Consider the following 27,443-nt stretch of genomic DNA (forward strand, 5'->3'; position numbering starts at 1 on the left):
TAATAAATTAAGAAGGAAAGAATAACATAAATAGTTTAAACAGAATGTAATGTTTACCCAGATATTTTTCATTTTAAGTATTCTTCACTAAATCTGTAATATAAATTTTTATTCAAATTTTAGAAAATTTCAAGATTACATTTTAAATACACTTATGCCTTTCCTTTTTTTCTCCTGCTGGACAACCAATCACACTGTGTTAGGTTATTTGGTATTTAACAATATTTGGAGGCTGTGTTCATTTACTTTACAACATTATTTTTCTCTAGCTCGGGTAATTTCTGTTGATCTATTTTCAGGTTTACTGACTTGTTCCTCTGCTGACTCCATTCTGCTATTAAATCTATTTATTTTTTTGTTTTCCTTTTTTTTTTTTTGCCTTTCACTATTGTATTTTTTAAAATCAAGATTCACTTGGTCTTTTTAATCATTAATATTTCTTTGCTTATATTTCTCATCTTTCATTCAGTGAAGGAATATTTTCTTTTATATAATTGAGTATGGTCAAATTAGCGACTTTACATTCCTTTCCTACTAATATCAGTGTCTAAGTCACCTATTTCAGAAATGGCTTCACTTTCTTTTTATTTTTGAGAATGAGCTCTTTATTCATCCTTTTATGTCACATAAGACTGCATTTTAACATAGACATCATGAATATTAAGCTGTGGAGACTGGATACTGTCTTCTTCCATGAGTAATTTTTAGTTAGTTTTGTCTTGTCTTAGTCCTGGACAGCAACTCGGACCTCAACTGAGATCTTTTGCCTTAGCTAAACTGCTTTGAATCTGCTCTACACATACATGATCCAGAAATCCAGATATTCCTCTCTAGATATTCCTCTTCTAGATATACCCCTCTCCCTTTTCCAGAAAACATAGTTGTCATGACCCAATAATTTGATTTCCCAGCCCAGAAAATTGGGGCTTTTTTCACACAAGGGATTCTGCCTCTCTGTGACTTCCAGCAGTCTCTACTCCTTGGCTAGAAAGAGTGAACGCAAATATAACTCCTTTTCTGAACATGGACACCACAGTAGAATATGTATTAATATGTTTCAATTCTAGTAACTGCTTCAAGTTATTGTGCCAAGATTTTACAGTTGTTACTTATAAAGGTGTCTAGTTGGAGCTCATATAGCCATTCCAATCCCCAAATTTATCACTACTTAAAATAATAATTAAAATTGTCACATCTGATTTCCTTGGTCACTTCTTCTACCACAAAACATTTTGTTCTGTTTTGTTTTCTATTTCTATTATGATGTCCTTTATTTAGTCATGTGATTTCTGCAGACTATTCATCTTATTCCTGTTCTTGTATCCTTGGTTTTAAATTTATATATCTTATTTTATCCTTGAATTTCCATGAAAAAAAAATCAGTCTTTGCCAGACATACCTCAAATAAGAACACAGACTCCTTGGAACTCTTTCAGCTCATGGTGTGACAATTGGTCCTTTTGAAAATGCACCTGATGCTATTTTGGGGTGATCCAGTACCAACTTTGTCACTTGAATCACTGAACTTTGATTCCATCACATTTAAAAGAAAGAGTTGGGCCAGGTGTGGTGGCTTCTGCCAGTAATCACAGCACTTTGGGAGGCTGAGATGGAAGGATTGCTTGAGGCCTGGACAACAGAGCAACATTCCATCTTTACAAAAAATTTAAACATTAAAGAAAACATTTATGTTTTGTCTCTCTACAGTTACCTATTCATTTTAAGTTTAATTATATTGTAATGAGAATTAACTGCTTTATATGCCTATCTAGAGTAGCCTTGCACAATTACTAAAAGGACTCCAATTCCTTCTGTGTACATATTCTAGTATTATTAATCATAATGGCAGCAACATACACTGGCTATTCCTCACCTTATTCCCACCTAGGGAGTGAGTCCTTTCTTGACTAAGACCTCTGCCTTACTCTGCATGGGCTGTTTGTCAATTTCTCTAGAGTGACACTAAATAAAGTGCAGCACATGGTAACGTAAATCACAGCCTAATTTAGTTGTCACTGTGTTGTGACACTTGGTTAAAAATGCTTTTTAATTGTGAGTATAAATTATACATGAACAATTCTTAGTGACAGTCTTAATACTACATCCCAATTATTTTACCCAAGGAAGAATAGCAAGTGTCATCAACATGAATCCACTGCACGTCTAAACTTCTTAAATAGCAACTTGGGGGAAAATAACGATGATGATGTGTTCTGGCTTAGTTTCAATGCCAAACTCTTTGGCTAGAGAGAAATGGGTGCGTGGGCAAAGGGGGAAGGAAGATCTTTGGATATTTTGAGACTGAATTGTGGGACTGTGGGTAACAAACACAGCCTTTTCTTTTGGCTATCTCACTCTATGGCCCCAAAAACACGATCTGAAATAGTTGTTTTTCAGTTCAGCAGTCTGTAGACATGCGCTATTTAATCATGGTATGGTATCTTAGTATCAGATAAATAGTAAACTTAGAATAAAAGTGATTTTTCTTTTTTTAAATTACTTTCATTTTATTTTGTTTCTTTTTTATTAAAGTTCTGGGGTACACGTGCAGATTGCGCAGGATTGCAACATAGGTACACACATGCCATGGTGGTTTGCTGCCTGCATCTCCCATCACCTATGTTAGGTATTTCCACTAATGTTATCCCTCCCCAGTCTCCCCACCCTCCCTAGCCCCACCCCAACAGGTCATGGTGTATGATGTTCCCCACCCTGTGTCCATGTGTTCTCATTGTTCAACACCCATTTATGAATGAGAACATGTGAGTGGTTTTCTGTTCTTGTGTCAGTTTGCTGAGAATGATGGTTTCCAGTTTCATCCATGTCCCTGCAAAGTACAGGAACTCATCCTGTAAAAGTGATTTTTCTAAGTAGCTCTTTAAACTTATGAGTTCCTCAATATTTTAAAATATGTATTTCCTCATTTTTAAAGCCCTTTGCTTTAATTCTTCAATTAAGTGGGTCCCAACTAGCTGTGGCATGTCTAATATTTGATAGTATCATATAAATACAAAACAATGTTGATATGGGAACACAGATGTTGGTCATTTTCTATTTTCTACATCTATGTAAAATATGTGACACAAAAATCAACCTAATTTTATTCCAATGTCTCCTTTCTGGAAACACAATCTATTTTCTTACATTTGAAGAACCACATTGAGGCTACTATACACTTTCCCAAGAAGGACAGGCTCGTGTGGATCTAGGCTTCAGTCACTAGGCCTCAGTTGATTTACTAAATTTAAGATTGTAATGTCCGTCTCACATAGTTGTTTTGAAGTTCTCAGGAGATAGCTTTTGCAAGCAGGTTGTATATGAGCTAGGTTGCATAAGCCAAAATGAATTAATATCCCTTCAGCAATAATTCCTGCCCTTTATGGATATGAATTAATTCCTGAAGCAGTCCGCCATCTTCAAAGTCAAACACATTTGAATTTCTGCTTAGGCACTATAAGTTAAATTCTGTTTGGGAGGAAATAACATCATGAAACCTCAAATTAACCATTTGTGAAACCAGAATAATAATTCCTACCTCATTTATTCATTTTTTTTCATTCACTAAACACACATTACTTATTATTGTCAGATACTGTTTGGATTTCTGGGAAATGAGCAATGAACAGAGCAGATATGGTCCTTCATGGGCCACACACTCCAGCAGGGGTTGTAAGTATTAAAAGTTATAGCTCATAAAAATTGCCTGACAGAAACCTTTCAATAAATGTTATATGTGGCCAAGCATGGTGGCTCATGCCTGTAATCTCAGCACTCTGAGAGGTCAGGGTGGTAGCATCACTTAAGACCAGGAGTTGGAGGCCAGCCTGAGTAACAGCGAGACCTCATCTCTATGATTTTTGAAAAATTGTCTATTGTGGCATAAATTATAGTGCCAGCCTCTTGGGAGTCTGAGATGGGAGGATCATGTGAACCCAGGATTCAAGGCAGCAGTGAGCTGTGATTGCACCACTGCACTTCAGCCTGGGTAAGACAGAGAGACTTTGTCTTTAAAAAATGTTATTTGTAATTATTATATTAGTAATATGATTGTTACTATCATTATGAAGAGGAGGATGATGAGAAGAAAACATACCTGATTCATATTGTTCATTAGAATAATTTTGGTATTTGTAAGGGATACTTTTCCTTTTCGTTTTCTCTTTTAATAGTAACTATTATATTTTTATCAAAGGAAAAGTAGCATACAGATGTGTCCCTGTTTAGAGTAATTTGAAGATGCCGCGTTGAAAAGCCATTGTTGCTTGAACCATCTCTCCCCATCCTCCATATATGAGGGATACTACCACATACATAGGTTGAATAGCCCTTATTTGAAATGCTTAAAACCAGAAGTGTTTTGGATTTCAAAGTTTTTTGGACTTTAGAATACTTGCATACACATAATGAAATATCTTGGGGATAGGAATCAAGTCTAAATACAGAATTCATTCATGTTTCACGTACATACTATACAAATAGCCAGATAGATTTTAAATAATTGTGTATATGAAACAAAGTTTTGATTGCATTAGACGGTTATGTCACATGATTTCAGGTGTGGAATTTTCCACTTGTGGCATTATGTTGATACTTATAAAGTTTTGGGTTTGGGAGCATTTCGGATTTTAGATTTTTGAATTATGAATGCTCAACCTGTAATAGCATTGCCAGATTTTGCAAACAAATATACAGGCTGTTCAGTGAAATCTGAATTTCAAAAGAAAATGAATATTTTTTAATATATCCAGAATGTTGGAGTTGGCATCCTTATACAAAACAGTATTTGTAGTTTAACTGAAATTCAAATTTAAATGAGTGTTCTATATTTTACCTGGCAACTTTAGCCTATATATACCATAAATGTACTCTCAGGGAAATTCTCTGACACATTTATTAAACATTTATAAGATTTTCGCAATGTCAAAAATACTCACTACAGCACAAAATGAATACATATGATCTAGTTTCTGAATTGAGGGTTGAAAGACTTTGAAGTTTGCCCCATTATGACACTACAGAAATAACAGGATTTTTTTTTAACACTATGAACATTGAGACAGTGATTTCTTCAAATTCTCTTTTTCTACCTGTTTTCCTAAATGTGCATGAAGAAATTAGTACAACCACATACAAATAATTTTAAAATGCTTAAGTCCATTTGTTCCTCAAGATTTTTCAAGACTGCATAGCCAGGTGTGAGAATTTAATATGACAAAGGGATTGAAGAAGCCAGACTCCAAGAATGCCAGCTCCAACCTCCCTGAAGGTGGCTGCCTGGGTTACCCTAGATATGTGCCTCCAGTAGTCTGAAAGAAAAGGTTTTAGATTTTCGGTCACAGAGGAAAACATCTGTTCTAGTTTCACAATGACTTCGCTCTCGAAAGTAGCAAACATGAATTAGGTCATAGCATCATGAATCTTTGACCATGATGTTCCTATAACATAGGGGTAGGAGTAAGTTCCTTTAAATCAGCAAATCACTTTTTTTTTTAGATGTCATAGGTCACAACAGACCAATGTTTCTAATGCAGCAATGAAGGGGAAAAAAGGTAAATTGTAAAACATATATCTTTTATTTTTTATGAAAAGGTATATTATTTGAGATACCTTTTTATTGTACTTTAGGTTCTGGGGTACATGTGCAAATCATGCAGCAGTGTTGCATAGGTACATACATAGAAATGTGATTTGCTGCCTCCATTCCCCCATCACCTATATCTGGCATTTCTCTCCATGTTATCCCTCCCCAAACTCCCCACCCCCTGCTTCCCCCCCAGTTCCCCACAACAGACCCCAGGGTATAATGCTTCCCTCCCTGTGTCCATGAGTTCTCCTTGTTCAACACCCACCTATGAGTGAGAACATGTGGTGCTTAATTTTCTGTTCTTGTGTCCGTTTGCTGAGAATGATGGTTCCAAGATTCATCCAGGTCCCTACAAATGACACAAATTTTTTATGGGTGCATAGTATTTCATGGTGTATATGTGCCACATTTTCCTTGTCCAGTCTATCATCAATGGGCATTTGGGTTGGTTCCAGGTCTTTGCTATTTTAAACAGTACCACAATGAACATACATGTACACGTGTCTTTATAATAAAACAATTTATCATCCTTTGGATATATACTCAGTAATGGGATTGCTGGGTCAAATGGAACTTCTATTTCTAGGTCCTTGAGGAATCGCCACACTGTCTTCCACAATGGTTGAACTAGTTTACCCTCTCACCAACAGTATAAAAGTGATCCTATTTCTCCACATCCTCTCCAGCATCTGTTGTCTCCAGATTTTTTTGATGATTGTCATTCTAACTTGCTTGAGATGGTATCTCAATGTGGTTTTGATTTGCATTTCTCTAATGACCAGTGATAATGGACTTTTTTCACATGTTTTTTGGCCTCATATATGTCTTCTTTTGAAAAGTGTCTGTTTATATCCTTCACCCACTTTTGAATGGGTTTTTTTTTTCTCGTAAATCTGTTTTAGTTCTTTGTAGATTCTAGATATTAGTCCTTTGTCAGATGGGTAGATTGCAAAATTTTTTTCCCATTCTACTGGTTGCCAGTTCATTCTAATGATTGTTTCTTTTGCTGTACAGAAGCTCTGGAGTTTAGTTAGATCCCATTTGCCTATTTTGGCTTTTGTTGCCAATGCTTTTGGTGTTTTAGTCATGAAGTCCTTGCCTATGCCTATGTCCTTAATGGTTTTGCCTAGGTTTTCTTCCAGCGTTTTTACAGTGTTAGGTTTTATGTTTAAGTCTATAATCTATCTGGAGTTAATTTTAGTGTAAGGTGTCAGGAAGGTGTTGGGAAAACTGGCTAGCCATGTACAGACAGTGAATCACTTTCTACTGGCACTTGACAACAGAGAATGAAATAAGCCTGAAGTAGGAGAAGGGCTTTGGGAACAAGAATAGCTGTCTGGAAGGATGTGGAGTCACAGGACCAGAATGTGAACGTTATTTTAATGATGACAACATGAAGTTATTTAGCAGTGACAAGAACACAATAGGAAGGGATAGGGCTAATTAGCAAAAAGAAGAAATCTGCATTTAATTATCTTCAAAATTATACTGCTAATGATTGATGTGGGACCTCAACCCCTAACCTTTCTCTAGAAGTTAGAATTGCACAGGCTAACAGAATTTGATTATATATTATTCGTTATTTCAATGTTGAATTTCTTATGACAAAAAATGTTACATACAAGGGTGATAATAAAAAGCAATCTTAAATGTACCAGCTAGAAATAACTGCAAATATAATACTTATTGCCATTAAATAATCTGAAGATCCTCATTAAAATTTATTTTAATATTGCCATCAGGTTATTATATGGCACTTTTCTTTACTATTTTTATTCATCCCTCAGTTCATATCTTTCAAGAAGATAGTACATAACTTTTCTATAAACGGGGAAATAAAAATATAGAGAGGACATGTCATTTGCATAACAGTTTAGAAATGAAGGTACATGAAAATTATAGTGTTCATATTGATAATGTAGAGTTGACTATTATTCTTTGGGATATAGTAGTTGACTATTATTCTTTGGGACTTTGAAAGAAACAAAGAATTTTCTGATTATCTTCTAGAGCTAATATATCTGAAGAAAATAAAATTAGAATAATGTAACGTATGGTTTTACGAAAACCACTTGACTTTGCAGGTCTTGAAAATAATGGTATAGACATATAGATGAAGCCTGGAAAAATAGACCTCAGTTGTTAAAAGTGATTTCTTTTAGTATAGACATGAAATTGAAGTAGGACAAGAGAAGTAGGTACACAAAAACATTAACTATTCCTTTAGAGTATTTCTGCCTTTCTATAATTATAAAATAATAATCATACATTACTTTTGAAATTAATTTCTAATCAATGAAAGTATTTCTCCTTGATTTTCCACTGGCATTAATAATTGGGTGCTATATGTTAGCTGTCAAAATAGTGGAAAGCTTTTAGTACATGTATTCTTCCACATTGCCAAGTGTGGTAGAATATTTGCAAAACCCACTGTATGTGAGCAGCAGAAAATGACTTGACTTTTGCAGGACACCTGTTCACTGCAACTGCTTTGCTACAAACTTTATAGTAACAACTTACTCAAAAGCATCTTTGGCAATGCAAGTGATTTTTTTTCACCTTGTTAATATGTCAATATTTCATTCATATTTCAAGCAAGTTTTTCATGTTTTTCTCCATTATGACTCATTTTTTTTCATCACCTTAGGTACCCAAATATGGTGACAGTCCAACCTAAATCATTTTAATGGGCAATAAAACAATAATGTGATTCTTCAGTATGATTATCATCCAGAAAAAGTAATTGAGTAATCTTCAAAAATGTAAATTTTATATAATGGGCTGATTTTCTTATAGACTCAGTCTAGATGGATTTCGGATATGTCAGTAACTGCATGAAAGTCCATAACCTTTCAAGTACTTTGCTATCCTTTTAAGCTTGTATGACTACCATAAGTATGCTATTTTCTGGAAAATAACAACATGAATCCAAAGATGAAAAATTCATTATTATACATCTAGGTCAATAAAAGACTGAAGCTCTGCTTACTATAACTTGTTTATCAGGCAAAATATATTCCATTATTTTAATATTAACTTGATGATTTTAAATATTTTTCTGACTTCAAATTATTTTACTGCACAGAGAAATTTGTCATTCTGTTTTCAGCTATAAAATAAAATCATACCTCCGATTATGTCAAAGACTGTATCTTTTTTTATGTTGTTTCTTGAGTGGCTTTTTAACTGAGTAGCCTACTAACATCTATTAAATTTTAACAGCTGCTAAGTACTAGAGACCCCCATCAAGTTGGGATCTTCCTTTTTCTTTTCTTTTTTCTTTAAGGATCACATGAAGTACTAAGGCTTTGAAGTATGGATCAAGAAGGAAATTCTTTGTTTTGAATTTCAGGATGCACACGGATTTTTTGGCAAAGAAATATGCAACAAATCATAGTATGTGTTTGGTTTACAGAATAAAACACTGGCATATTTTAATTCAAATAGACTCCTAGCCAAGGAGTAAGAACTATCCCATGGTGGTTTTTCTAGATATATATGTACTTCTTTAGGAGGTATTCAGTCTGTATTCAGGGGAAGCATTATTTGCTTATTTTTATGGCTGCTATGTTTTCTGGCATCCTTATTTTCATCTTTCAAAGGAAGGGCTGGATTTCTTTAGGACACTGAATAAATCCTTCTTTCTTTGCCAAGTCTGAAGAAGAGTGGGGCTTGATCAGTTTGGATGGGGCTTGCTTAGATTATGCCAATCGGGATTTCCTATATGTCTATCCCATCGGAGTATTCACTGACAGATATGAGGATTCAATCAACCTAGTTTCTGTTTGCCAAGCATTTCCAAAAAGAGCCTAACTGAGGAGTCCCTCTCTTCCTCTAGATTTGGTTATGTCAGGATATGAGTTATCAAAAGTGCTACAACCATTTTACATCAACAAGGAGCTCCTATGAAACTATGCATAAAAGTGGAGAGAAACATCATATCTAAGATTTGATCTAGTAAGCCTAACCAGAAGCAATCACTGTTGTTGAACTCTAAAGTAAGTAAATTATCCCCCAACATAATATATTTGTGCTTACATTTAGTATAAGCACCTGTGTTTAGAAGCAGATGGGAGAAAGTTATTAACTTCTCACTGACGTTTAGGTTCAAATCATATGATCCTAAGAATATCATTGCAGTCAAGTCAACAAGCATTATAAAATTGACAAAAACAATCTGCAATAAATACTGCTTTGTCAAACAACTTTGATTAATTCAGAACATATGCTAGTTAGCAAAAAAGAAAACCAAAGAAAAAACACAAACAAAAAAACACCCTAAACATTCAGTCCTTCAAAGGGCTTTTTATTAGGGGATCTGTTTTCCCAGAAATACATGTTGTACACCAATATACCACCTACAGGTATACTCTGACCTTATTTGAGTAGAATGTAGTCATAAGTAAATTATGTCTTTTTTGTTTGACAATGAGTAATATCCCTAGTGGGAGGAAGAACAAGTAACCTTCAATAAAGAATTATATGTTACTGTTTTTTTTTTTTCAAATGGCTTTTGTTGCATATTAAGAAGAAATCACAAACCTTTCAAGATGTACCAGCACCACCAGAAGACAGCTTATGGGAAAGTGGTATCTGAAATAATTTTACCAAAGATATGATTGGAAAAATATTACACATAAATTCCACTGTCTGTCACCCGCAGCTTCTGTCTCCATCATTTATTTGTCTCATTGTCCCTTCTTTTACAATCATCTTCCCACTGCACTAGCACAATTGACTTTTACCCTAGCTTCCCACAGGAGCCTCTCCAATCAGTATTCCTTTCAAACCTACAATCCAGTAGTCTTATATTCTTCAAAAGTGCTCCCTTTTTGTTCTATACCTCGCTGTGCCTCCAAGGTGATCTTTGTAATCTACTTGTCAAACCACGTCCCTTCACTGCCTAAAATCTTTAATGATTGCCATCACCTACAGCATCAAGCCAAAATCTTTGCCCTTTGTGATCTTATACCAACTGCTACCGTTTGAATGTTTTGTTTCCTCCAAAACTCATATTGAAACTTAATCCCCAATGCAAATGTTGGGAGGTGGTGTTTAATTGGTCATGCTGAGGTCATAAGAGTTCCTCCCTTACAAAGGAATTAATGTTATAAAGGGCTTCACCTGGAGAGTTTGGTCTCTCTTGACCTTCTGCCATTTGTCATGTGATAATGCAGCAAAAAGCCCCACACCAGATTAAGACACTTGACTTTGAAATTCTCAGTCTACAAATTTGTGAAAAAATAAATTTCTGTTCATTATGAATTACCTACTCTGTGGTATTCTGTTATAGCAGCATGAAAGAGAATAAGATTCCAGTCTATTTCTTCACTTCCATCCATGCCAATCTTTATCTTGAATTTTATGTTCCAATTATGCTGAACTACTTATAGCTCCTTCCACCCACCATGCTCACACATTTCTGTGGCTTTTCCATTTGCCTGGATTATTATATTCTCTCCACCTCCCCATACTCCATCTACCTTTTTCATGAAACATTTGTCTACCTGACGAATTTTTATCCATATCTCAACTTTAACGATATTAATATATCTCCAACAAAACCACCCCAAATTTCTTCAATGGGAGTTTCCCTGAACAAGCTCTCTTCTCTTGTCTGCAATCATGTGACATGGGCCTTTCACCTTCTGCCATGATTTTGAGGCAGCCCCAGCCACATGGAAATGTAAGTACATTAAACCTCTCTCTTTTGTAAACTGCCCAGTTTCAGTATGTCTTTATTGACAGGGTAAAAATGCACTAATCCACTAATGTATTACTGTAAGAAATATGAAATACTTGTTTATTCATAAAGTAAAATGCACTGATTTTTATATAATCAATATCGGTTTGAGAAAATAATACATCTTCTCAGTCTTTTATCTGTATTAAGTTTTAAAAAATGTCAAATTTACAATGAAGAAATTAAGAAAATAAGCTCTTTTATCATTATGGTATCCGTTATGACCAAATTGACTAATTATTTTGATACATGGTAGCCCAGGTAACAGTATAATATACCATGATCTAAAATTGTTGGAAAGGCTTTTTTTTTAATTTGCCTTTACAAATATTTTATTCACTATAAACTGAATTATTCTTTTTTAGTATTTGTTTGATTTTTATTAAGTTTCTTATTTTCTACCTTAAAATGTCTAAAGACCAAATTTAAGGTGGTAATTTTGTTTTAAATCAAGTAGGTATTTTGTCCTTTAATAACTTTATTTGGTTAAAAAGAGATGGTTTAATGAAAGGATCTCTAAAATTTGCTCTGGTTCTAACAGCCTTACTCTGCTTGTCTACATTTCTTCATTATTGTCAATTTATAGAATTGAGTTTATTTCCACAGAAGTGAATTTGATCTCTACCAATACGGCACATGTACTCCAAAGATTGACTGAGGACTGCTCAGAAGAACATAAAATAATATTTAAAATCAATACTAATGTAAAGGTACTTAAAACTTTAATTTTATTATGTGTTTTGAGAAAGTTTTTACTGTGTCACCCAGGTTGGAGTGTAGTGACGCAATCATGGCTCACTGCAGCCTCGACCTCCCAGGCTCAAGCAGTCCTCCCCTCTCAGCCCCACTGTAGTTGTGAATACAGAAGTGTGCCACTATGCTCAGTTAACATTTTTATTTTGTGCAGAGACAGGGTCTCACTGTGTTTCCCAGACTAGTCACAAACTCCAAGGCTCAAGCAAACCTCCTGCTTTGGCCTCCCAAAGTGCTGAGATTACAGACATGAGCCACCATGCCTGCCTACAATTTTCATCTGCATAATAAATGAAACGAAATTTTTTTCATTAAAATACTTTAGCCCAGTGAACATTTGCAGCCAATAGAGAGTCCCTCAAATGATTTTATATAAACATAAAGATTAACTCTGTAGACAAAAATATTTTCCTACTCTTTTACATTAGTTTGTGAGAAATACACATCAACAAAGTATGATGAAAAAATAGAGCAACTAGTAAAGGGCAAATGACATGAAACCAACACATGGAAACAAGTTAAACATAGAACCTAAAGAGGTAACGTGAATAACGATAGCTGAGACAGTGACTAAGAGCTACGTTAGCATTCCCAATCTGTGATTAGGAGACTTCATGCAAAACGATGTAATTATATAGAAAGACCTCCAAATCCATATTTTAATTTTACCCAAAATAACATATTTTTTTTTCTTTGAGACAGAGTTATACTTTGTCACCCAGGCTGGAGTACAGTGGCACTATCCTGGCTCACTGCAGCCTCCGCCTCCTGGGTTCAAGCAATTCTCCTGCCTCAGCCTTCTGAGTAGCTGGGATTACAGGTGCCCACCACCACACCCAGCTAAGTTTTGTATTTTTAGTAGAGACAGCGTTTCACCACATTGGCCAGGCTGGTCTAGAACTCCTGACCTCAGGGCATCAGCCTGCCTCAGCCTCCCAAAGTACTGGGATTACAGGCATGAGCCACTGTGCTCGGCCCACATACCACATTCTTGCACAGATAAATTCTATTTTTCAATGCATTCACTGGCTTTTGTCATAAACAGTTATTTCCTAGATACCATAAGTGACCCAAAATATTCTTTGTTGTCTGCAACTGTGTATGTATACATGCATATACATAGACATCATATATTTTATACAGAATTTGAAATGAATATATCTATCTTCAATAGACTAACAGACTCCAACAGATTATATATAGTTATAATTTGTCTGCACTATTTATGTACTATAAAGCCTTGAGCATGACACTTAACTTCTTGTGCCTCAGTTTTCTCTTCTCTAAGATAACAGTATCTAAGATTATCTACTACATTAGATTATTTTGAAGAACAAATGAGTTAATACATGTAAAGAACTTAAAAGAGGCCTGAAACATAGTTGATGATAAATACCGCTTTTCTTTATTCTTCCTATAAAAAAATTTTGAGTCTAAGTGTGAGAACTTTCAACGTTTAAGAAAAAATATATTGGCCATAGATAATAGGAAGGCTGAGTGAAATGAAAGAAAAAAACAAAGATTTGGTAACTCAGGAGGCCATTGTAGCTTCAGAGAGGTTTTAGTTGAGAGACAAGAAAAGAATTTACCTGTCGGAGAGAGATCCAAGATGGCTGATTACTAGCAGCTCAGGATTGTAGCTCCCCATGAAAGCGCAGAGAATGAGAGGGCACCACACTTTCAGAGGAATTTTTATTGCTCACGGACCAGGAGATTCCCAGCGGAGGAGCTCCACGGGTCACCAGCTTGACTCTTGTGGCTGGCGCAATGGTTTTGCCGGCGCCCCAGTGCCCCGGTTCTTGAGGCAGACTAAAAGGGACTGGGTCCCCTTTTGGTCAACATTTGGAGCTCTGGAAAGGCAGAGTCACCTATTCAGTTGATTTAAAAAGGGCCTCAAGAAGGAAGCCAGACCAGAGATTCCCAAGCAGAAAAGCAACATGAATCTTAAAGCCGCTGTTTTAGCCAGCACAGTGGGTTGCTCAGATTCTGGCATCGGGAATCAAGTTAGACATCCACTCAGATACCTCATTTGAAAGTCAGTAATTACAAAAACGACAGGTGGATAAATTTACAATGATGGGAAGAAACCATGTAAAAAGGTTGAGAAAACCCAAAATCAAAAAATGCTTCTCCCTCTACAGGGGATCACAGTTCCTCATCAACAAGGGAACAATGCCTGATGGAAAACAAGTGCACTCCATTAACAGAATTAGCCTTCAGAAGGTGGATAATAAGAAACTTTGTGAGTTAAAAGAACATGTTCTAGCCCAGTATAAAGAAACTAAGAACCTTGAAAAAAGGTTTGATGAAATCCTAACAAGAATAGACAATTTAGAGAGGAATGTAAGTGAATTAATGGAACTGAAAAATACAATACTAGAATTTCACGAAGTATGCACAGGTTTTAAGAGTTGAATTGATCAAGCAGAAGAAAAGTTATCAGAGGTCAAAGACCAACTTAATTAAATGAAACAAGAAGACAAGATTAGAGAAGAAAGAGTAAAAAGGAATGAGCAAAGTCTCCAAGAAATATGGGACTATGTGAAAAAAACCTAATTTACATTTGATAGGTGTACCTGAATGTCATGAAGAGAATGAATCCAAGCTGGAAAATATTCTTCAGGATATTATTCAGAAAAACTTTCCTAATCTAGTAATGCAGGACAATACTCAACTCCAGGGAATACAGAGAACACCACGAAGATATTCCTCAAGTAGAGCAACCCCAAGACACATAATCATTAGATTCACCAGGGTTGAAATAAAGGAGAAAATTCTAAAGGCAGCTAGAGAGAAAGGCCAGGTTACCCATAAAGGGAAGCTTCTCAGACTCACAGCAGATCTCTCAGCTGAAACCCTACAAACTAGAAGAGAGTGGGGTTCAATATTCAATATCCTCAAAGAAAAGAATTTTCAACCCTGAATCTCATATCCAGCCAAACTAAGCTTCCTAAATGAAGGAAAAATAAAATTTTTTGCAAACAAGCGAGGATTTAGAGATTTCATCACCACCAGGCCTGCTTTACAAGAGCTTCTGAAAGAAGCACTAAACACAGAAAGGAACAACCAGTATCAGTCATCCCAAAACCTTACCAAAAGGTCAAGAGTATCTGCATAATGAAGAATCTATATCAACGAATGGACAAAATAGCCAGATAGCATTAAATGACAATGTTAAACTCACAAATATTAATATTAATCCTAAATTGAAATGGATTAAATACCCCAATCAAAGACACAGACAGGCAAATTGAATAAAAAGTCAAAACCCATTGGTACGCTGTATCCAGATCCATCTCATAAGGACACACAAAGACTCAAAACAAAGGGTTGGTGGAAGACTTATCAATCAAATGGAGGGAGAGAAAAAAAAAAAACAGGAGTTTTAACTTTTGTCTCTGACAAAATAGACTTTAATAGTAACAAAGACTAAAAGAAACAAAGAAGGACATTACATAATGGTAAAAGGATCAATGCAACAACAGGAGTCAATGATCTTAAATATATATGCACCCAATATAGGAACACCCAGATACATAAGACAAGTTTTTAATGACTTATAAAGAGACTTGGACTCCCACACAATAATAGCGGGAGACTTTGACACCACATTGTTAATATTCGACAATGGATCAACGAGATAGAAAATTAATAGGGACATCTATGATTTGAACTCAGACCTGGAACAAGTAAACTCACTGAATATTTATAGAATTCTTCACCCACAGAACATACATTTTTCTCAGTATCACATTATAAGTATTTTGAAAGTGACCACATAATTGGAAGTAAATCACTCTTCAGCATTTGCATAGCATTTCACAGACTTAAATGAAATGGTTGGCTGTTTGTTGTTTTCTTCCCTTATTCCTTCCTGTCTTTGCTGTTGGGCACAATTATTGGCATAAGGGAGGTTCTTGATGTCTATTTTTGGATTGCATTCCAGCCTCGGCAATGGATCAAGACTCCTGTTCTCTCTCCCCCTTTCTCTTTCTTTCTTTCTAAAAAAAAAAAAAGAATTCATCTGTCAAAGAAACAACTGCAGATAAAACTAACTGTAAAAAAACGAAACAAAACAAAAAACTAACTGCAACTTTTCAAGGGAGAAAACAGTTTGGGAAATATGTTACCATAACAGAAATATGGATTCTATGTAAATGTAAATGGATTTATAAATGTTTGCACATTTTTGTGAGTGACTGAACATTGATGACTTCCACGGAAAGCACATATACAAGAACAAGAATAATTTAAAACCTCAAACAAATCTATTTTCAGTCTTGTGGTTCAGAAAAAAAGAACTGAGGTCGGAATGATATGCCTAAGCTGGTACCATCCAGTGGAAGAAAGAGATTTAACTTCAATTACTATCTTATCAGTAGGCAAACCACATAAATAAATGGCCCAGGCTGGTGGACAGGGTGACAAGTAGTGGGCACATCAATGAGCTGAAAAAGACATGTTTCTTCTCCAAAAGCATTACTATTTATTTTATTTTTTTTGTTTGTTTTGAGATGGACTCATGCTCTGTTGCCAGGCTAGAGTGCAATGGCACAATCTCCAGCTCACTGCAACCTCCACCTCCAGGGTTCAAGCAATTCTCCTGCTTCAGCCTCCCGAGTAGCAGGGGTTACAGGCATGTGCCACCAAGCCCAGCTAATTTGTTTTGTATTGTTAGTGGAAATGGAGTTTCACCATGTTGATCAGGTTGCTCTCAAACTCCTGACCTCAGGTGATCCACCCACCTTGCCCTCCCAAGGTGCGGGGATTACAGATGTGAGCCACTGCACCCAACTAACAATGTATTTTAAAAGCTTATTAAAGTACAGTAGAATTTAGAACACACCTGGAGTTAAATCAGCCTGTAAAACTAACAGTTGATATCTGAGAACTGGTCCCAAAACTGACACTTTCTATTTTAGTTTTAATTGCATTACCAATTTACTCTTAAGATAAATGTCACGGACCATTCCTGGAAAGTCCTTCTGCAATAGACTAACCACCTGAAACATGGTTGTGATGGATAGTACTGAGCATCAACTTGATTGGTTTGAAGGATGCAAAGTATTGTTCCTGGGAGTCTGTGAGGGTATTGCCAAAGGAGATGTAATCAGCCACCAGTGAGGCTAGAATGAAGCAGAAGTTGGAAGGACTGGACTTGCTGAGTCTTTCAGCCTTCATCTTTCTCCTGTGCTGGATGCTTCCTGCCTTTGAACATCAGACTCCATGTTCTTCGGCTTTGGGACTCTTGGGCTTATACCAGTGGTTTGCCATGGGCTCTGGGGCCTTTTGGAGACTGAAGGCTGCACTGTTGGCTTCCCTACTTATGAGGTTTTGGGACTTGTACTGATCCACCACTGGCTTCTTTGCTCCTCAACTTGCACATGGCCTATCGTGGGACTTTACCTTGTGATCATGTGAGTCAATTCTCTTTATAAACTCCCCTTCACATATACATAAATCCCATTAGTTCTGTCCTTCTAGAGTATGCTAATACAATAGTTCATGCACTATAGCCTCTCCTATCCACATATTAGTTCTAATTTGATTAAAAGTGAGTGTGAGGTCAGGCAAGCACACTGTACATAATTGAAATGGAAGAACACAGTGAAACGGCAAAGATAGTTGGCTGTAGTCAAAAATTCCATATTTATAGAATTTGAAAAAAACAGAAATAACATTGAATGTATTTACTGAAGCTCAGTAAAAGCACCAAGAAAACAGATGTTCAACGTATTTCCAGAAAAGAGACAAAGGAAAATAAAAGAAAAGGAAGAAGAAAAAGAACAGATGGTATCAAGAGAGCTAGAGAGTGGAAAAAGGGAAATTAGGGAGATAATTCTCAAAGGTTGAATTTATATTGTTAGGTATCCTTAGGGATTTGTTAACCAGAGAAAGAAAGCATTTGCATTCATTAATTTTTGCTCACATACGGACCTCATTGAATGTGATTATATATAAGACTAAACAAACATTTTAGTTTTTTGCCTTAATTAAGGTTCCTTTACAGCTACTTACTTCTAAGGTGAAACCATGAAGGGTTTTTGCCTTAGCAAAGGAGGAATTGAAACAAGAGAGCACCACTAAGTTTAGTATCATCAAACTTTCTTAGCTCCTTTAGCAAGAAGGAGCCCAGGGAGAGAGAGTCCTTAGAGAAAAAGTATTCTCTAATTTCCTTAAGCATCCACTTAATATATGTGATGGTTAATAGTGAGTGTCAACTTGATTGGTTTGAAGCATACAAAGCATTGATCCTGGGTGTTTCTGTGAGGGTGTTGCCAAGAGAAATGAACATTTGAGTCAGTGGGCTGGGAAAGGCAGACCCACCCTTAATCTGGTGCAAACAATCTTATCAACTGCCAGAGATATAAAGCAAGCAGAAAAAGATGAAAAAGGGCGACTGGCTTAGCTGCCCAGCCCACATCTTTCTCCTGTGCTGGATGCTTCCTGCCCTTGAACATCAGACCCCAAGTTCTTTAGTTCTAGAATTGGAAGTGTCTCTCCTTGCTCCTCAGCCTTGCTCCTCTCCTTGCTCCTCAGCAGATAGCCTATTGTGGGACCTTGTGATCCTATAAGGTAATACTTAATAAACTTCCCTTTAAATCCTATTAGTTCTGTTCCTCTAGAGAACCCTGACAAATGTAACATATGCACAGATCAGCTTACTAGCTCATATAGCATTTTTCACAGAGTTTGGACCTTCCTCTGAGACAGACGGCTCTTATTTGGCTGGTGCCCAGACAGGAGAAGAAGGATGTGAAGGAAATGGAAAGACAGAATCCTATCCTCCACCAAGGGATATGGGGGAGCAGAAGAAGAAGGAGTCAGTGATGGTGGGAGGTATTCATGAGTCCTGATCTCACTCAGACTCGCTTTTCATCTTGTGGTGGTGGTGGTGGTGGTGATGGTGGTGTGTGTGTGTGTGTGTTTGTGTGTGTGTGTGTAGACTAGTTCTACTTTTAACCTACATTTAAGAGTAAGTCCTATGTTTACGTCACTGTTAATTCCTGCAGCTGATTTGAAAGATTCGTCATTATCCAATAATACCACGCCTTCAAAGTGCTGTTTTCAGTCTCCTACTACAAAAACATCTTTACGTTTGTTTCTGTGATTTCATTCATGTTTTTAGACTGCTCTGCCTACCCTAATTCTACAGTCTTTAATGCGAAACTTTCAATTTCTCATTTTCACCAGTTTTTCTCTGGTCATCAAAATCCCCAGTGACCGCCTTCTCTTTTGAATGTACAGGGTTTGTTGTATAAACCACAAAAGTATCTAAGAAACCACTGCCTGGTGTTGTTTGTAATTGTTGTTTGTTAAGTAACTCCCTAAGTCGATTGTAAACACTTCAAATAAAGAGGTTACAACTTATACCTCTGTATAGTTAACCTAGCTGAACTAGGCGAAGCAATCACTATGTGACTTCTTATGTATATAACTTGTTAACTTCCTTGACTTCATTATTTGTAAAATATTTTATGAATGTATAAATATGAAATGGATACTCCTCATCAATATCCACAGACTGTACTCCCTTTCTGACATTTTTAGATGACTAAAACATAAGATTTCTCGTGTTAAATTCTCTCTATAAAAAAGTCTGCACTATCAACCTATCTTCATTCTGTTCATCATTATTGTTTAGGCCAGTTGTTAAGAGAGGGTGTTAATGAAATTAATATGTTGCATTCTGTCTCCCGATGGGCTGGATTTTCCCACAGGAATCTCTACAGGCTCTTTGGCCTTGCAAGGTTAGGGGCATCAGTGAGGAATGAAACTGAAAAGGAATATAGATTGTTCACAACTGTTAAAAATCATAAAGATGCTTCATCTAAAAATTCTTACATACTTGGTGTGAGCCATTTTATACACACATATAACTGTTTTGGCTTGTTCATATTGCTTACTTGATAAAGAAAAAAAATGCCCAAGATCCTTAGTTTAGAGCTTAGTACAGGGTACAATTGACAATCTGGTCCGTATGGACTTAAAAATATATTGTAATAATGCTGCTAATTTTGACAAAGTCACTTTCAACTATTGACAGTTTTTCTTTTTTTAGGTAATAAATGTGGCTGTTATATTTTCCTTGGGCAGAAGGGGAAGCCCTCTCTGCTTTTTATTAGTTATTTCTTATTATAAGCCTACATTTCTCTTTACTGAGTTCTGTAAATAACCTGCTCTGTAGGGATTGACCTTTCATTTCTGCTTTGCCCTTTACAATTCTACTTTCGTCTGATTCTCTTCCCACCTTATATTTTGTCCTCTTGTGAGTGTTGTTATTTTGTGCCTGCTTCAGCATAATTCTGGATTTGAACACACAATGGTTCTCACTGTTTCAGTTAATTGGCTTCCCTACCCTTTGGGTGACCTATCCTCTAGTGTTTTGTTAATTAGCAGCCTTTCCTTCCAACCATTTCTTAACATTTAATAATATAGTGGGGAGCAGAATAAGAAATCACAAACATCTGATTCACATGGTGGGAAAACAACCCTGTGATAAGCTTTCCCAGACTTCACACACCTAATGCATGAACGTTTCAGGAAACATTACTGGCAGTCCTTAGAGATCTACTTAGAGGATACATCTGGTTATTTGTACAAAGTAACCTTATTTTAGTAGAGTAATAAACATAGCATAGCAGCGAGGCTAGAAAGCAGGCTGAACAAGAGGAGGTTCAGAAACACAAAGACCAAAGACCAAGGGAAATGTCAATGAGAAGAACTCCTTGGATTTGGAATAAATAGAGCATGGAAGTCTTTCCTTTTTAGGACTTTGCCTTAGATATATGGCATCCACAATTTGAGGGTGGTTATGGAAGATGTTATTATTTCCATTCTACAACAGTAAGCTCTTAACAAATGCCCCACCGTTGAGATAGACCTCAATAATAGTTGCTATTAATGCATAATAAATAAGAATATATTAATATTTCTTCAGGACGAAAAGATACTTGGCCAAATGAAATATTTACCAAAATACTTGTTTAAAAATAATATGCTCCTCCAGTCCAAGTTGAGATTTCAGATAAAAATTGTTGTCTTGTAGACTGTTAAAATCTTGTATGCTTAGGTTCTATTATGCATTGTTATGAGCTGAGGCAGGTAAAACTGCTAGTTTTATTTATAGTATTTCCAGGAAACCCCTGACATTGAAACTAACCTGTAAGACAGATTACGTGTCCCTAGTACTTCAAGAACTTGTGGGTTCTGTGAAGCACAATTTTTTTTAAATGAGAAACATGATTCATTGAAGTTTATTTCCTAGTGGGTATTAGATACTTAATTGTTTATCGAACAAACTGATGAATTGTCTAATCGTGTTCATGTATACTAAAAGAGTAACGTGAGTTTATATTCCATCATTATATCATGATTGATATTTTACACACAATTATGTTCAAGGCTACTGTAACACTAATTTGACTTTTTAATGCCGTCTTCTATTTTAGGTTTTAGAGCTATATATAGAACTAACATATAGCTTCTATAAAAACTTAGAAAAAAAGCGTAATAGTAAGAGTAAGAACCTGTTTTACATGCCATTTTCACTTCATAAAAGCTCTATGATTTGGGTAAACTTCAGTTTTTCCATGGAAAAATTAACGTAACATACTTATCTCAAAGCATCACTTTTAAGAACAAAAGTTAGATAATATCTTCACAAGCCCATGGCTTGGTGCTTGCAAGTAATAATTCTCAATAAGAATTAAATTTGTGAATAAGTGCCTATTCTGTAATTCTCTTCAATAACTGTATTAGTTCATTCTCACACTGCTATAAAGAAATAACTGAGTTCTGGAAAATTATGAAGAAAACAGGATTAATTGTCTCCAGGTTCTGCAAGCCACACAGGAAGCACAGTGGCTTATGCTTCTGGGGAGGCCTAAGAAACTTATAATCATGGCAGAGGATGAAAGGGAAGTAGGCACGTTTTGCGTGACTGGAGCAGAAGTAACATCCTGGGGAGATGCCGCACATTTTTAAACAACCAGATCTCACGAGAACTCACTATCACAATACCAACACCAAGAAGAATGGTGTTAAATCATGAGAAACTGCCCTTCATAACCCAATCATCTTCCATTGGGCCCCACTTTCAACACCAGGTATTACAATTTGACATGAGATTTTGGTAGGAAACAGAGCCGTACCATATCATGAATCAGTAATCATCGTTTTATGTAGTTGAATCAACAATACTATAAAAACAACTAGAGACATAAGTTAGAAAAAAATATGCTATTATATTTTAAAGATGTCTTACAAAATGAAAAAATGACATACATGAAAGACGTGTTTGTGCATATGTATTATTGACATCAAATAGAAATACACTATTTATGTTAGAATAAAGGCTTTTATCCTCAAAGAACTCTGAAATTTAATAATAATAGAAGAAAAAAGCAATGAAACATGTACAGAGATGGGGTAGAAATTGCTAACTTATTTTAAAGTTCTGGAATTGTTGGCATCTTTGCATAAATTAAAATGTAACAAAACCATTTAAAGTAGCTAAATACAATAAAGCCTCATTATACAATCCTACAAAGTTACTGTCTGTCCTAGTTTACTCAAGAGTAGAAGCATATTGTCCCAACATAATCATAAGTAGTTTCTTCTTTCACTCTCAAAAGTTTCCTGGTTTGCATTATAAATTACATGGTTAACTATCCAGACATAATACATCTTGAAATCATTACCTAGAAACAAAAACACACATGACTGATACTATCTATTTAGCCTGTATTACACCCGTTAGTCCTACTCCAAACAGAAGGCTAGAATTATGAACAGTTCCATTGTATCTCATTGTTTCACATATGAAGTCATTTACAAACAGAATAATGTTTGATGTGATCAGTATTATATAAATACAAAATGATAGAAGCAGTGGATTTGAGCATTTCATTTTGCAACTGAGACAGATGAGTCTCATTTTGCTTATCTTGTCTAATTTGCAGTTATTTTATTAGTGCATTTTCAACATCAAACATTGTATGCAAAATTTACTTGGTTTTGATCATTATTTTGTCCTCATTTAAAATTAGTTCTGCCTGATTCATTATCCTTTGTTATTCATAATAAAGAAGAAAGAGGTCAAGCAGTTGTGTTTCTAGAGAAGCATCACCAATATTAACATAGTATTTAAAAGGCAACCACTTAGTTAAGACCTAGTGGGTTATCCTGATTTTTTTTTTTTGTCTTGAGTGATACATTAGGTAATTTTCAGTGCTCCACCTTTATGAAAGAAAGTAAAAATGAAACAAAACATTTTTTAATTGTGCCACAATTCTGAGCCTGGGGAGAGGTATAATGAAGGGGCTGGCTGCTACAGTTGGACACTTTCTTTGAAGGCCCGTCATGATCTCTAAGTCAAGCTTGACACACTCTGAACTTCACTTAGCATTATGTGGTAGTTGATTTATGGTTTAAAATGAAATATATTCTGATACCCAGAGTCAATATTCTGCAGTAGTTCATTTCTACCAATGGCATTGAAGACAAGGCTGCTTCTTGGTGTAGAAAAAAAAAGAGTGAAAAGACCAAATTTACATATATTTTGAATCTTAAAGCAAGGGACAATTTGTAGCCACACTTAATGAAGTTCACAGAACATTCTGTGTCTGCAAGGAGTCTATGGACATTTCTGAGAGAAATGGTTAAGGAAATTTGGAATGAATGAAAAGTAACTTCTATGAACACTAGTACTAATTTTTTGAAAGTGGTTAAACAGAGATAGCTCCATTTTGAGGCTACAACTACATTCTAATCCAATGAAGGTTCTCAGCCTAATGAGGACAGACAAGTGGCTCATTGGGATTAAGGAAACTAGAGGCAACACAGCAAGCAGAAAAAAATAATTAAAATAACTACAAGACTAGAGCATTTCAATGTCAACTGTGAAGTATAAGCTACTGGGGGCTATTTTGGAAGATCATCTCAAATGTGGCTGAAATTTTGAATCAAATCAAATTCTAATTACCATTCATAAGCCCTCTGTTGCCTCCAAAGGCTGAGTGGCCTGGGGAAATATGTAATTCATAAAAGTAATTCTCTGCTTGCTGAACAAAAATATGTTTATCAATTCCAGATGTTAATAAGGACAATTCTTATTTACAATTCTGAAGATGCATGCTGCTTTGTTTTTTCATTAAATTAACAGTCTTAACTAAGATTACTATCTAAGTTGAGTTGGTGAGGCTGATAATCATTCCAGTAGCAAATGGCTCTGCCCATTGTTTCAAGTTAACTTTACCGTTCATGTAACTTTTTGAAGGTTTGATTATTTCTGCAATTTCACTAAGTTTGCTAACATATTACTTCAACTCTTAAAACTAACCAAATATCTTCCTAAAGAAAACATTGATAATGCCAAAATAAATCACAGCTAAGTAATTATCAAGTCAATTCAGACTAATGTAGATGACACATTTTTTATTTATGGTACTTATTAAGAGTATTTTAAAAGACTTCTATAATTCTATATTTCATTTTGCCTCCATGTATTTTCAGTACAACTTCAGTAATAAACCATACTATTGTATCATTAAGAATTGGTACACAATGTTTTAAGATGTCTTTCTGTAACATCAAACTGAGATAATTAAATTATCAGAATCTGTTCCATAGCACATGATTAATCACTAAAGCTCAACGCCATTTCTACTTTTAAAATGAATAATGGAGAAGTCACAGTGTTGCCAAGAATCCCCTTATTGAATAGAAAATCGTAAAGAATCCTGGAACCTTGTTTTCTCACCTACATATTTATACTTGTGTCTATTTATTCTTATCTATTAAAAGTAGGGTAATATTATTTTCCTATTAAAATAACTAAACATAATTTTTAACTATTTTCCTACTCTTGACTTGCCTCAATACTCAACTTCTATTGGGTAATTCATTTTTCCCCAATTTTACAACATGGATTTTAACCCCTAGATTTTGGTCTACAATCTTATTGTCAGAGTAGGCCAATAGTTAGCCATGAGCAGGAAACAAAGCCCCTAGGGGAGGAAGCTCTGGAAAATCTCCAGCCCCTAAGACCACCCAAAGTATGCATGCTAGATACGAGCAGAAAGGAGGCCAAAAACCTATGCAGAAAAGAACACCCAGAATGCTTGCTCCATTGTCTTACTCCACTCGCACAAAACTTTGTACATTGTTTGAGGTTAGAGTCTGTGATATTGAATGTTCTATTTCCTGAGGATCTAGTATAAAGCTTCTTAGAGAATGAGATAGTTTTTAAAATAGAGTTTTGGGTTGGTTTGTTTCTGTGGAAATCACAGTATTTTAGTACTCAGTTTCTTTCTTTCTAGGACAATAACTCTATTGCTTTTGTTGAAAATGGTGTTCCTATAAATCCCTGTGGCTGAACCAGGAGTTTCCACGATTTTACAGGACCCCACCTCCCAGCCATGGTTGATGATCAGGAATAAATACATAGCCCAATTCTGGCCAATGAAAATTTTTCCCTAGAATGATTTTCCCTAGGAAATTTAAAAAATAGAACATGAGGCCAGGTGCAGTCACTCACGCCTGTAATCCCAGCATTTTGGGAAGGCCAAGATGGACAGTCACTTGAGGTCAGGAATTCGAGACCAGTCTGGCCAGTATGGTGAAACCCTGTCTCTACTAAAAATACAAAAAGTAGTCAGGCATGGTTGTGCATGCCTGTGATCCCAGCTTCTCAGGAGACTGAGGCAGCAGAATCACTTGAACCTGGGAGGCAGAGGTTTCAGTGAACTGAGATTGTGCCACTGCTCCCCAGCCTGGGTAACAGAATGAGACTTCATCTTAATAAAAAAACCAAAAAACAAAATGAAAATGAAAGCCAGTCCTCAATTTGGTTTTGGTAAAAATTGTGGAAGGTTTGGATCAAATCTATTATTAATCATGTTTCTGCATATAATGAACATAAGTAATCAGTACAAAAGAAAGAAGTTAATAGAGAGACAGAAACAAAAAGAACAGTGAGTATTAAAAATGCATGAATAAAAAAAGAGAGTTCTGCCGGCATTCAACATCTTGTTCCAGGTTTTCCTAAGTCTGGCTAAACACCTGTCTTTCTGATCATGTGGTAATTTCAGTTTCTTTACCTCAAACTGAAAAATTTGGGACTTTTTAATAACTTATTCGTAATGTCATATCCCTACTTCAACTCCATACTCAGGAATTACCAAAGGCTATCTATACAGCCTTACCTAATACTGGTAAAATTATAGTTAAGTATAGTCTGACATTCTGACATACCTATTGATCCACAGAATTAATAAAACATCAGATACAATACAAGTTATATGTGGGTAGAACATTTTTTTCAAAGGTAATTGGGATAATTAATTATAAAGAGAGTAGAAAGATTGATAAATCACTATTATAAAGTTTTTATACACACTAAAAATCAATACAAGATGAAATACGGCTTTTCAGAATGGTCTTGATCGAGGGGACAGAAGAAAAGGCTCATCAAATTACACCCTTGTCCCACACTAGGCAGGATTCTGGGAATGATGGATACACAGAAATATACCCTCTGCTGCTTTTACTTCTAAATTTTCTCTTTCTTGATTTAAAGCAAATTATGCAGGATTAAAATCTCAAAACACAATTTTATTCTTATCTCCATTTACTTCACAAAATCGGCAACTTGTACATAGGTGTAGAAAAGATAAATGAGCTAATAGTAGATTCAATTCAAGTTTGTTCAATCATCATATATTGAATAAGTATAACATAGTAAATATCAGTGAATGCATTGGATTTACCCTAATGGATTGGTTCTGCCAAGGTCCAATATGTCATTTATTCTGGTGGTGAAAAGAAATGATCATTTGTTTGAAATGCAGAATATAGAAAAATAAGCAAAACTGGCTGTATCCCTGGATTTTTCCTGCATGGCCTAGAAATTTTTCTGTTTGCTGTAACCAATATTAAATGCTGGCCCTGAACATACACATATACACAGACAACTTGTTCCTCTGATAGTAAATATTTTCTCAGGATTCATGATTTATGTGTGAGTTTAATTGAATTATCTTCCCACCAATCATTCATGTGTGTATCTATTAATAGACATTTACTGGATATAAGCTCCATGTAAACCATCGTGCCAGATGTAGAAGTGTTATAGGGTTGAATTATGTCTCCCAAAAATGACATGTTGAAGTCCTAACATCCAGTACCTCAGAATGGGACCTCATTTGGAAATGGGACCTTTACAGAGGTATTCAAGTTAAAATGAAATCTTTCAGGTAGGCCCTAATTCAATATGACTGGTGTTCTTAGAAAAAAAAGGCAAATCTTGAAACAGAATGACACACATAAATGAAGAACAATATGAGAATACAAGAAACTACC

General features: G+C 35.6%; 1 protein-coding gene across 1 annotated transcript in view; it reads right to left on the minus strand.

Annotated features, from left to right (window-relative positions):
* Window positions 1-27,443, minus strand: part of GALNTL6 (polypeptide N-acetylgalactosaminyltransferase like 6) — a 1,268,478-nt gene that overhangs the window by 1,179,748 nt on the left and 61,287 nt on the right. The gene's annotated exons all lie outside the window — the stretch shown is intronic.

Source organism: Callithrix jacchus, chromosome 3 (genome assembly GCF_049354715.1).
Source record: "Callithrix jacchus isolate 240 chromosome 3, calJac240_pri, whole genome shotgun sequence".
Classification (NCBI taxonomy): Eukaryota; Metazoa; Chordata; class Mammalia; order Primates; family Cebidae; genus Callithrix; species Callithrix jacchus.